The 13769-nt window shown below is 36.9% G+C and overlaps 1 protein-coding gene across 1 annotated transcript in view; it reads right to left on the bottom strand.

Annotated features, from left to right (window-relative positions):
- LOC124711225 (serine/threonine-protein kinase Tao) overlaps positions 1–13769 on the bottom strand; it is a gene marked incomplete at its 5' end in the record, with an annotated part of 153862 nt that overhangs the window by 126690 nt on the left and 13403 nt on the right.

Below are 13769 nucleotides of genomic sequence, written 5' to 3'. Positions count from 1 at the left end.
GTTTCTTGCACTACTTTGGAGGCTGATACATACAGTGACTTTAACTGGTACTTTCTTCCAGCATAGCTCAGTAGCTGCACCTTATTTCTGTACAGTGTTCTTTTTTGTGTGTTTGGTTGTGGCCTGTGCACCGCAAGAACTGTTGTTAACTAAGATTATTCAGTTGCAGGCTCAGCAGATGCAGCAACTACAGAATCCATAGAGGGTCAATCCATAAGAAGTGGTCCAGTGATGGTTGCTTGACCATTTTTAAATATTTTAATTTTTCTTATATGTGACTGCCCTATATTTGACAAGTTCAAAACAGTTTTTTAAAAAAATTTACCTTTCACCTTTACTGAACGGCGGCCATTTTTGTTTGTAAGCGTGCGACGATGTTTCAGTTTTGAGATGTTAGCAAAAATATGAAAATCTCTGCACTGGGTTAAGTTACAACATTGCAATTGACATGATTGTCTATTACACAAAATACCATAAATTCAAAAATTACCAGTCAAAATGACCCTCAAAGTTTGGTATCCAAATTTTCAAAAATCCACTTTTAGGCCCAAAAATAACAAACAAGGAGTGAGTTATGAGAGAGTATTTTTTTCCTATAGTTAGATATCACACACTACTAGCCTCATATAGAACAAGAACACTTACAAGTGTTTCCTTAATTTTTTATGAATTTTTGAAATTTGAAAATTTTCATTTTTGTTAAGTTTGGGGTTAGTTATCTCAGGTGGGACTGAATATAAAAATATGATTTTTGCACAGTTTGTACACCTATATGATAGCAACATACTGTAAAAATTTCAACACTGATATCCGACTTTGAACAAAGATATAAATTTTTGAAAATGAGGAAATAATTCACATTTCTCCACAACTGATCTTATGGCTGTTGCCTATTTAAATGGTTTATTGTTCCATCATAATAAAATTTAATTGTGACATATTTTTAGTTAACACTATCACCAAATATTCATTTAGTTTATTTATTTTTAATAATGCAATATTAAACAATAGGAGCTTTCGCTTTTGTTCTATGGTAATAGAAATGCCTATTACATTTAAGTTTATTGTCAATAAAGAAGTAAATTATTGCTGGGTGTGGCACTGTTGTAGTTAGTCTATTCTGAAACCTCTGTTGGATTGGATGTACATACTTCATCGAGAGTGTAGAATGTGTTATGTGCTTTGTTCTGTATGTGACTTTTAATTAATTTTGAGAGATTAACTGGAATGCAATAACATAGATGAACAGTGCTCTGTTGGACAGATAGCAAGTGAAGTGTGTCACAAAAAAATTTACGGTTCAGTTTAAAAAAACTTGAAAAATGTCAACAACTTTGATGAAGTTAGACAAACTTCGTTTAAATTTAGAGTAAGTTCTTATATAACATCAGTGTGTGAGTTTCATGAGAAGAAATATATTCTGAAGTACAACCACATTTTTGGAAGAAAGTGCTGTCATCCACTTAAAGTTCATAAAAAGTCTATTACTAAAGGTTTGAGGGATATAAAACCTGAACATTTGTCCTTGTTATGTGAAGGTGAAACAGCTTCCCAAGTGAAACTTAATGCGATTCCTGGAAATTCCTTGTGCCCAAATTATTACTCAAAAATATTTGTTGTGAATCTAGAACCAGAATCATGTAACCTTGTGAATGACATTTATGATTTGATTTGATTTTTTATTGGTCCAGTTTTATCATACAGCACAAATTGTACAATTGATATTGCACAGACCAAAGATAAGTTACAATAATACATAGTATTAGCAAAATATTACGCAAATTAAAAATAGGTACCTATTACATTTAATTTTGTTACGTATTCAGAAATTCTCTGTCAGAATAGAAACAGTGCTTTATTAGAAATGCCTTTAGTTTAGTTTTAAATATTGGATGAGTAGCATTTTTTATTTCCTCTGGTATCTTATTGTGTAGTATTACACCAATGTTAATTATGCTCATCTGATAAGTGGTTGTTCTGTGATTTTTTGACGTATATTTGACTTCTCTCTGGTAATATAGTTTGTACAGTTTTGTTCTGTAGCAGTTTGCCTGTTTTCAGGAGATAGTCCCCAGTGAACAAGATAGTTTAATAAATGAATAAACTTGGAACATTTAGAACACCAAGCTCAGTAAAATTGGATTTACAGGACTCCATCTTTTTAAGGCCACAAATTATTCTTAGAGCTCTTTTTTGCATTCTAAAAAAACCTTTACACTGAGTTGAGTATCCCCAGAAAACGATCCCATATCGGACTAGTGAGTGGAACTGTGCATAGTATGCATGCAGTACTGTTGTTTTGGTTGTTGTAGCCTTTAAAATTCTTAGGCCATAGCACACAGATAATAGTTTCCTAGACAAGTTATTTATATGTATGTCTCACTTTAAGTCTTGCTGAATCCATAGACCCAAAAATTTTGTGACACTTACATTTTCTACGGAATCATTTTTTAATTGTGCTTGAACAGATATTTGATTAGTTGGAGGAATTAAATGAAAAACGACACACACATTTTTTTCAGTATTTATAATGAGTTTGTTTTTTGTGACCCACTCAGCAAGTCTTTTCATAGAACTTTCTGCTGTGGACTGCAAAGTTTCTGGACTGGATCCAGTGAGCAATATGCTGGTGTCATCGGCAAACAGGATAGTTTTTGTAGGACTCATATATTCAACTAAGTCGTCCACATAAATCAAAAAGAGTAGTGGACTTAAGATTGAGCCCTGTGGTACCACCATACGTTATTGGTAATTCGCTAGAAAGAAAGGAGTTGTTTCTTGTTTTATTCATTTTGTTGAATTCATACTGAAGTGATACTTTCTGCCTGCGGTTTTTTAGGTATGAACACAACCAGCTATGTGCTACACCTCTTACTCCATGTCTTTCTAATTTATCGAGCAGAATGTTACGGTCCAGGACATCAAAGGCTTTTGATAGGTCTTGAAAAATACCTGCAGCTAATTTATGTTGATCAAGGGCTCTTAAAATGCAGTCTAAGAATTTGAAAATTGCTGTGTGTAGATTTAGACTTTCTAAAACTATGTTGTACTGTAAGAGGTGCATATTTTTTATGAAACTTAAAAGCTTGTCGTAGAAGAGTTTTTCTACAATTTTTGAGAGGGAACTTAACAGTGACAAAGGTCAGTAGTTTGATATTTTTTCAGGAGAACCTTTTTTAAGCAAGGGTGAAACTTTTGCTATTTTAAAAATATCTGGAAATACACCAGTTTTTAAAGAAGGGTTGAAAATTTTTGCCAAGGGGTGTGCTATGTGGTGAGCACATGCTTTTAATATGAAATCAGGTGCTTCATCAAGACTACTTGACATTTTATTGCTTAATCATTTAATTTTACTTATAATTTCATTGGGGTTTGTTTCATAAACATAAATAGAAGCAGTCGAGATGACTGACTTGCTGGAGAAACTTGGGACTGGTCCTCGATGGTTTATTTGAATGAGGTCTTCAGCTAGTGAAGTATTCACTGAATTTTTCCACAACTGAATTTGGGTCTGGACTTTTGAGCATTCTGGTGTTAATGATACATTCTTTTTCTTTGGCACTGAACTACAAGTTTCTTTCTTTATAACTCTCCATGTGGATCTCATTTGGATGGATGAGTTTTTTTATCAAATTGTCATTCCACATAATTTTTGCCTCTTTGATTACTCTACCATAGATTCTTTTGTAGGCTTTTGAACAATCTGTGAATTCTTGGATTACACTATATTTCTTACAACAGTACTGCAGAAATCTGGTTCTCTCTCTGGAAATTATTATGCCTTCAGTTGTTGTGGTCTTCAGTCCGGAGACTGGTTTGATGCAGCTCTCCATGCTACTCTATCCTATGCAAGTTTCTTCATCTCCCAGTACCTACTGCAACCTACATCCTTCTGAATCTGCTTAAGTGTATTCATTTCTTGGTCTCCCTCTACAATTTTTACCCTCCACACTGCCCTTCAATACTGAATTGGTGATCCCTTGATGCCTCAGAAGACGTCCTACCAACCGATCCCTTCTTCTAGTCAAGTTGTGCCACAAATTTCTCTTCTCCCCAATTCTATTCATTACTGCCTCATTAGTTATGTGATCTACCTATCTAATCTTCAGCATTCTTCTGTAGCACCACATTTCAAAAGCTTCTATTCTCTTCTTGTCCAGACTATTTATCGTCCATGTTTCACTTCCATACATGGCTACACACTATACAAATACTTTCAGAAATGACTTCCTGACAATTAAATCTATACCTGATCTTAACAAACTTCTCTTCTTCAGAAACGTTTTCCTTATAATTGCCAGTCTACATTTTATATCCACTCTACTTCGACCATCATCAGTTATTTTGCTCCCCAAATAGAAAACTCATTTACTACTTTCAGTGTCTCATTTCCTAATCTAATTCCCTCAGCATCACCCGAGTTAACTCATCTACATTCCATTATCGTCGCTTTGCTTTTGTTGATGTTCATCTTATATCCTCCTTTCAAGATATTGTCCATTCCATTCAACTGCTCTTCCAGGTTCTTTGCTGTTTCTGACAGAGTTACAATGTCATCGGCGAACCTCAAAGTTTTTATTTCTTCTCCATGGATTTTAATTCGTACTCCAAATTTTTCTTTTGTTTCCTTTACTGCTTGCTCAATATGCAGATTGAATAATATCTGAGGGTATTTCGCCCGTCTCATACATTTTGCTCACCAGATGGTAGAGCTTCATCAGGGCTGGCTCTCCAAAGGCTATCAGTAGTTCTACTGGAATGTTGTCTACTCCCAGGGCCTTGTTTCGACTTAGGTCTTTCAGTGTTCTGTCAAACTCTTCACGCAGTATCATATCTCCTATTTCATCTTCATCTATATGCTCTTCCATTTCCATAATACTGTCCTCAAGTAAATCGCCCTTGCATAGACACTCTATGTACTCCTTCCACCTTTCAGCTTTCCCTTCTTTGCTTAGAACTGGATTTCCATCTGAGCTCTTGATATTCATACAAGTGGTTCTCTTTTCTCTAAAGGTCTCTTTAATTTTCCTGTAGGCAGTATCTATCTTACCCCTAGAGATATATGCCTCTACATCCTTACATTTGTCCTGTAGCCAATCCTGCTTCGCCATTTTGCACTTCCTGTCGATCTCATTTCTGAGACATTTGTATTCCTTTTTGTGTGCTTCATTTACTGCAATTTTATATTTTCTCCTTTTATCAATTAAATTCAATATCTCTTCTATTACCCAAGGATTTCTCCTAGCCCTCGTCTTTTTACCTACTTGATCCTCTGCTGCCTTCACTACTTCATCCCTCAAAGCTACCCATTCTTCTTCTACTGTATTTCTTGCCCCCATTTTTGTTAATCGTTCCCTAATGCTCTCTCTGAAACTCTCTACAACCTCTAGTTCTGTCAGTTTATCCAGGTCCCATCTCCTTAAATTCCCACCTTTTTGCATTTCTTCCGTTTTAATCTGCAGTTCATGACCAACAGATTGTGGTCAGAGTCCACATCTGCCCCTGGAAATGTCTTACAATTTAAAATCTGGTTCCTAAATCTCTAGCTTACCATCATATAATCTATCTGAAACCAGCTAGTATCTCCAGGTCTCTTCCATGTATACAACCTTCTTTCATGATTCTTGAATCAAGTGTTAGCTATGATTAAGTTATGCTCTGTGCAAAATTCTACCAGGCGGCTTCCTCTTTCATTCCTTACCCCCATTTCATATTCACCTACTACATTTCCTTCTCTTCCTTTTCCTACAACCGAATTCCAGTCACCTATGACTGTTAAATTTTCGTCTCCCTTAACTATCTGAATAATTTCTTTTATCTCATCATACATTTCTTCAATCTCTTCGTCATCTGCAGAGCTAGTTGGCATATAAACTTTTACTATTGTGGTAGGTGTGGGCTTCGTATCTATCATGGCTACAATAATGCGGTCACTATGCCATTTGTAGTAGCTTACCCACATTCCTATTTTTTAATTCATTATCAAGCCTACTCCTGCATTGCCCCTATTTGATTTTGTATTTATAGCCCTGTATTCACCTGACCAGGAGTCTTGTTCCTCCTGCCACCAAACTTCACTAATTCCCACTATATCCAACTTCAACTTATCCATTTCCCATTTTAAATTTTCTAACCTACCTGCCCGATTAAGGGATCTGACATTCCACGCTCCAATCCGTAGAACGTCAGTTGTTGGCATTTCTATACACAGCAGCTGTGCCTCATGATCACTATAACCCATGCTCAGTACTCTGCTTGTGAATCTGTAATTTGTTTCTGAGATGAATATTTGGTGAATAATGGAATTTGTGCATTCTGTTAATCTTGTTGGGCACTGTATTGTGGGGATGACAATGTGTTGGTCATATTTATGAAAGCATCTCTGGTGCTGCTGTCTTTTGAAAAATCAATACTGAAATCCCCACAAAGCATTATCTTCATATTTAGTGTACTGATCCTGTTCAGCAGAACCTCTAGTTTATTCATGAAGACTGGCAGGTTTTCACTTGGTGCTTTATATATGTCAATAACTATGAAATTGAGCTCTGCCAGTTTAGTAATGGAAAATTCAGTCTTTTTCAATTGAGTCAATATAACATTTACTGACATCACAGAACTTTATTTGTTCTTTCACCATGTTTGGAAAACTCGCAGCTAAAATGACTTGTTAATCTATATCCTGAGATCGAGGTTAACTTTACTTTGTCATTTCATAGCCAATGTTCAGTAATGCAAATTGTGTCTACATTTAGTGCATACTGGGGTAGTGCTTCCAACACGGAAATTTTATTTGTGAGTGACTGAACGGTTTCTGATTCTTTATCTAATGGCATTTCTAGCACAGCACTTAACCTAAAAAATTTCCGGTATCTTTCTTGTGTGTGGTTTCTGTTTGCTAGTGGCAATCAGCAGGTGAGTTAACTTCTGGAGCTTGTATAAGTTTTGCTTCATCCACATCTGTCCTCTTCAGTTTAAACCATTTTGCAATTTTTGATTGGCTGACAACTTGATTGTTTGTTTCTCGCCTAATCAGTTTAAACCACTTGGTAATTTGCGTTTGGCCCATGGCACAGCTTGTAACTCGTCTAAAGCACTTCTTAATCTCCGTTTGTTTGTCACTTATACTTTTTTCTTCACTCTTCTTCGAAATGCGAGTACACATTTTTTCGGCTAGTAATTTCTTTCCTGGTGTATTTAAATGAAGTCCACGGACTGTATGGAACCTTCGCTCCAATCTGTTTATATCTACAATATCAACATTATGAAAGTTAGTGCATATTGCAGTGATACACTCATTTGAAACATTAATTTTGCGGTTCACACACGACTAGGGTGGTAAATCATGACAATGTTGGATGTTCACAATGAGTATATTTGTGTGGGTTAAATTATTTCAACATCTCCTCATTTCTGTAATGACCTTGTATGCCTCGTTTCTATAGACATCATTTGATCCTCCTATTAACACGGTGAAATTGTCTTTATTCAAACTAGCTACGCCAGTTGATGTTGTTAGGTCCGTTATTTCAATCAATGGAGCCTCTGGCTTTATGAAACCAGATGCCTTGAAACTACATGTTCTCATCAACATTGCAGAGATTTCACAGCCGTGACTGTCACCTAACACACAGATTGTTTTGTGTTTCACACTTTTTGTAACTGGAGGATTTAATGTTGTTGTTCTCACCTAACAAGTGTTGTTTTTTTGCTGCACATATTCTAAATGTTCTTTGGTTTGCAGTTTCGCTGGAGATATGTTTTTTAATGTAGTTTGCTTTGTTGCGTTGAAGTCTGTGGTAGTGTAGGTGTGTGCACTTATTTTCGGAGTTTTTAGCATATCTCCTGACGTAGTATTTTCACGGTTTGACCTACTTACAATGAGCAACGGTTTGCCTACTTTGTTTTCCAACTTTTCAACCCTTTCCGACGTGTTCACTGAATCCATGGCAGAAAGCACTTCAAGAGAGGTTTTTTTTGCACAAAATTTTCACTGTCTCTCAGATCTTTTACCATCTGAGTACAAATTCCTTCAGTCATTATCTTCCATTTTCCCGAGACCGAGTCTTCTTTCTTCATTAGCGTCTCACGTTTTTCAGATTGTAGTTTACTTATTTCCACCTTCTGAGCATCGACTGTAAACTGTAGACTGGATATCTGTTCATTCAGCTTCCTTATTTCATTCTGACAACTTGTACACGTTTTCTATTCCTAATGAGGAAGCTGTTAGGACATTGGATTTTGCTTGTTCTAAGTTAGATGTATCTCCTGCTTCAAAAATAATAAAATTAAGTAGCAGAAAAAGACAAAAAGCTATTGAAAATAAGGTACAACAAATTTCAGACAAAATTAGAAAAGACTTAGAATCGTGCTTTAATAATAGAGATGATAACATTATTTCCAAAGAAGAAAACCTACCACCAGCATCATCTGACACTGAATATTTGAGCTTAATAGAGAAATTAAAAATTAATTGTTTACTGACATCTAAAGACGAAAAAGTTAAATTTAAGTTTGCTCCCTGACTCACGATCAACAGAAAAAAAAATAGTTCATGAATTCAATGTTTCTCATCGTTTGGTTAAACTAACCCGAAAATTAGTGAAAGAGCAAGGCATTCTTCCAGTTTTAGGAAAGAAGAAAGGAGTTGGTATAAGTGAAGAAACAATTAAAAAGAACCAGCAGTTTTTTTGAAGATGATGAAAACAGTAGAATGTGCCCAGGTTGCAAAGATAGCAAGAGTTGTTATAAATGGAGTTAAAGCAACAAAGCAGAAACAACTAGTGCTGTCAAATTTAAATGAACTTTATGTTGCTTTCAAAAATTCTCATCCTGAATGCAAAATTGGGAGGTCAAAATTTTGTGACCTCCACCCTATATGGTGTATTTTGGCTGGATGCTCAGGGACGCACTCTGTCTGTGTTTGTTTATATCATCAAAATGTCAAACTGATGATTGCGGGTGCAAAACTCTGATCTTAACTACAAAGCATTACTAGATTTAATGGTCTGTGACACTAACAGTTATGACTACATGATGAGTTTGTGTAATAAATGCCCTGGTAAGGAAACCGTTATCAGGGTGTATATGTGGATGAGGGAAAAAATTCCCAGATTTTTCCGGTTAAAAGTACACTTCCTCCTGGGTGAAAATGCACTTTTTCCGTGTTAAGTGAAAGTATACTTTTCCTTGTAACTGTAAAACTTATCAGTCTTCTGAATGTTTATTGTTTTATACAGCGGTGTAGAATTTCCTGGCACTTTAGAAAACGAAACTCAGGGAACAAAACATGTTTTGGGAAGATGTCTGATGTGCAGCAACACGTACACTGCATATTTTCATATTACGAAAGTATAAATTTGAATTCCACCAAACGCCGTATGTTACTTCCTGAAGCATTGAAATCATGATTGCGATGCGGTTTTGTAAGCCAGTCACAGCTCACATCACGTGAACTCGCCAGCCGACAACAGCGGATATTCAGAACATAGTACACGTGATGTAGACAGCCAATAGCAACACCACTGATATGTAATGCGAACACACAAATAGGAAAAGTTAATGGTTTAAATTAATATACGTAGTGTTACTACAAGAAAAAGAAAGCTTTCACATATAATGTTGCCCCTTTTTGCGCATGTTACACTTTGAGATATATTACACAAATGTGCCAGTAAAATGTTTAAGAACGACATAAATGTCAGATCTTTTAGGTTCGAAATTATTCTAAATTATCGTACTCAAAGAGTTGATTTTTAAATGAGAGTCAAAAGCTCTGTGATTTAAGAAATTCATCGTACATTCTCGCACATAGTTCATCTTGCGTAAAAGGAAATTTACTTCGAAAGTAACGCTTTTCAAACCACCATTCACAATATTTTCCTGCGACCTGTTAGAAATAGGTTTGTTTCAGCAGTTGCCATAGAGCACCAGATAACAAGCGTCTTACATAACGTCATAAAAGAAAAAAACATTAGCGGATATTCCAAGAGCATGAGAATTTCATGAACCATACTAAAATGCATAATTCGTCTTAAAGTGCACACTTGTATGTCCAGATTTGTATGCAAATTTTCTTTGAGTACCAGAACTGCATTATCTCATGTTTGGTTCTTTATTATGGCATAATGCCATACATTCTAGAAGACAAAACATGCAGCGAACAGTTGAAACTAGCCAATAGTGTGAAATTAAACACTCCATTTCAAATAAATTGGCAATAAATTGGATGGTCCAGCTGAAAAGATTAATAAAAGCCAAATTTGTTTAGCAAATTGACAAAAATAATTTCATTGCTCTGCAATGCGATTAATGTTTGACTGTCAGAAACGGGAAATAAAATAAAATCTGAAACTAATAACATATTTTAGCCTTCCGTAATTATATGAATGTATTTTAATTCACTTGATAGCTCCCGGCCACAGAAATCCGTTTTGTTTTCATTTGACGTGAGAACAATAAACTAAGAGGAAACAGCAAAATCATTAAGCATAAACACGGGCCACGTGAGACTACCCACCTCCCCATTACAATTTAAGACTGCTCTGTAGATCTGCCACGGATCTAAGATATTTCTGAACCAGGGCAATACTAGATAGTAACGACCCCCCTCACCCCCACCCCCTTCCATCCCTTGAGCGTTTGAGGTAGGATGCCAAAAATTTAAAAAAAAATCGACTTTTCAAAAATATGCCCATTTTGTAGTGCACATCTTCCTGAAGAGTCTGATATATTAAAAACATTTGTGTTTGAGGAAATGTAAGACATATTATTTGGTCTTAAATGTGCCAAAGTGCAGTGCCACACCTCTTCACACGGCATTCTTCTATCGCATGTCACTGTATTTCGTTCTCTGAAACTCAAACATATAACATTTTGTAATGGGTGCCATCAAACTATATCCAGGACAGTGGAAATTAAAATTTCCTGTGGTGCCTCTCCTGCTCCCAGTTGGCCGGTATGATAACCTCCACCTTTATTTATTTATTTATTTATTTATTTATTTATTTTTATAAAAAAACAAGACCCCTCACAATAAATACTGGATGGTATTATTTGTAACCAGGAGAAAAGGAACTCTCCAGAAAATTTGCACACTTTATTGCCTGGTAGCTAATAACTCTGTTTTGTGTGACAAAATTAAATACAGGATACATAAAACCAATAAAGACAACAGACAAGAAAGACAGTATACATTTCTTCAACCCTTAATTCCTTGCATTGCTTTTCTCACTAACCTTAGTACAGCTTTACATGGCGTGCTTTCCTTTTGGGAAAGGATCTATTAGCTCATCAAAGTTCGTCAACCGTTTTGCTACATGAAAAAAACAAATGTCGTTGTCTAATACTGAAAAAGCTATTAATACGAATAGTACCCAAGACTGGTGTGGTTTCTCAATCTGATTACATGTATTTTGTCACTGTCTGCTAGATAACATGAAATAGGTCTGCCTAATATTGCAGCAATTGTAACACACACCAAATAAACGACTGTTTTGGCACAAATGGTCATTTTTGTAACACGACAGAATATAATCACGAAGTAACAATATCAAATGCCTATTAGGCTTACTACAAGCAAAAAGTCTCATGTTAGGAAATAGTTTCACATTTTATTCATACGTTCTAGCTTCTGAAACATGACATCGAAAGGTAGTAGTACGAAATTTTTATATAAATATGGAATCGTCATACTCTTCTAGAAGATGTGCGATGTCCCCGTTTCTTCTCCTTCCTCATTCTAACAAACAATCTTGTCATCACTAATTCTGGAAGTATTCCTGCCAGGGTTAAAACTTATTCTCCGGTTAACTTGACTAGCCCTGCCACAATCACCATTTTAGTTAATCGGCATTTATTATCCGGTTAGGCGTTATTACATGTTCGTACAATGCATTTTCCGCATTACTCCAAGAATACAACTTTAGCAGCTGCTAGCCGGGGACTGTACAACTGGCCCCTGCCAGGTAGCGTTCTGGCAAAAAAAATTCTGCTAAAATTCCATTTTCTTGGATACACCGAGAAGATAATAGGTAACCTTTCTTACCTGTTATTCAACAGGGACGCATTTCAAAATCATATGAATAATCGATAGACTGACGTGCGCTGGATGGTAGGCGCTGTTTGAAACAATGTCTCCCCCCACCCAGAAATTGCTGGCTGGGGCAGATACATTGGTTTGCACCCCGCACCTTATATCCAGGCCTGTTGCACATGTGTGAATCTGACAGCTTAAGCGCACCAGTAAAATTTTTTCCGGGAAGCATCTGGCTGCTTGCTGCTATTGCTTACACAGCTAACTGCCACAATTCTGTAGCCAGAAGTGGGAGAACATACTAGTCATACATGACTCAACTGTGCATGCGCATGCGCTCACTAGCAACTGCTCGAACGAATCTACAGAAAGCAGTTGTGAAGTCACGCTCATCGGAGGAAATTTGCTGTTAGGAAGCATTACATAGTCTTCCTAAAGCCGTTGACACATTTTGCTGTTGACAGACACTTGTGTGAGCACTGTGTTTTGTTGCTGTATATGGCGCATTTCCTTGGCAACTTAGTTTTATTTTCGTTTCAGCTCGGATTAGGCACTAAACACCTCAGTCAATTTTTGAAAAATCCTGGATGGAATAATGACAGTACTACGAAAAGGATAGACTTAATACCAAAAGGATAGACTGTTAATACCAAAAGGATAGACTGCTGCTCACCTTACAGTGGAGGTGTTGAGTTACAGACACGCATGACAGAAAGATCGCTAAAAAAGCAAACTTTTGGCCACAAGGTCGTCTTCTGAATTAGGCAACACAACTCTTACACATATGACCGCTGTCCCTGGACACTGAGGCCACACTGCAAGTCAGTCTAGCCTTAACAGTCTTTCTGTTGTGCCTGTTGTCTGCAACTCAATATATTCATTATATGATAAATAGCAATCTATCGTTTTCATATACTGTCAGATGAGTCTAGCTTTCATACTTATGTCCAGGACAATGAAACACTTGATTGTTTTCCCACCAACTGCTGACAGATTACTCAGCGATGGCTAGACCCTCAAGTCGCCACTGCACCTCCACCAATGGAGGGAAATGACTCATCCCTGGTGATCCTCACCATTTGCAAGACGAATGTCAGGGTTAAGGCAAGAGCTCGTCATTCTCCAAAGTTACGGTTTCGGCCTCCTCAGTGGCACCTGTACCCAGGCCTTCCTGCTGCTGTAATTTCCAGCTGTACCAGTACACCACAATGGCGTATGAGTTTGTGGTGGGGGACGGGGGGGACTAGGGGGGGGGGGGGGGGGGTGGAGAAGAATGTGGTACTATTTGCCATTGATTCCTGCAAGCAAAGCCAATTTATGTTCCAAAGTTAGCATCAAACATGTGATTGCACCACCAAACTCCACCTGCCACTGAGACAGGTCCACATCAGACTTCGCAGCTAGTGCTATGGCTGCAGCAGACTTAATGAAGCCACACATTGCACCTGCCCAGTCTAGCTCGCGGTCTAATAATGGTGCCTTGACATTCAGCCTCTACTACTATTCTGTATATACATACTTTGCCTGGCTGACAGATCTGTACTGTTTGCAGGTTTGGACTTGTCATAGCAAACCAACATAAGTAAACGAACTTTTTCACACATTATTTTTGAGTCTCATTCTCTTACTATCTGTCATAGCAACCACCAACTACTTGGCATCCACCAAAGGCATGAAAAGGTATTCATTTGACAACATATGCACTTGTAATGCGCTAATTTTACTGTGTTATATACTC

Source organism: Schistocerca piceifrons, chromosome 8 (genome assembly GCF_021461385.2).
Source record: "Schistocerca piceifrons isolate TAMUIC-IGC-003096 chromosome 8, iqSchPice1.1, whole genome shotgun sequence".
Classification (NCBI taxonomy): domain Eukaryota; kingdom Metazoa; phylum Arthropoda; class Insecta; order Orthoptera; family Acrididae; genus Schistocerca; species Schistocerca piceifrons.
This window is presented reverse-complemented; position numbering and strand designations above follow the sequence as displayed.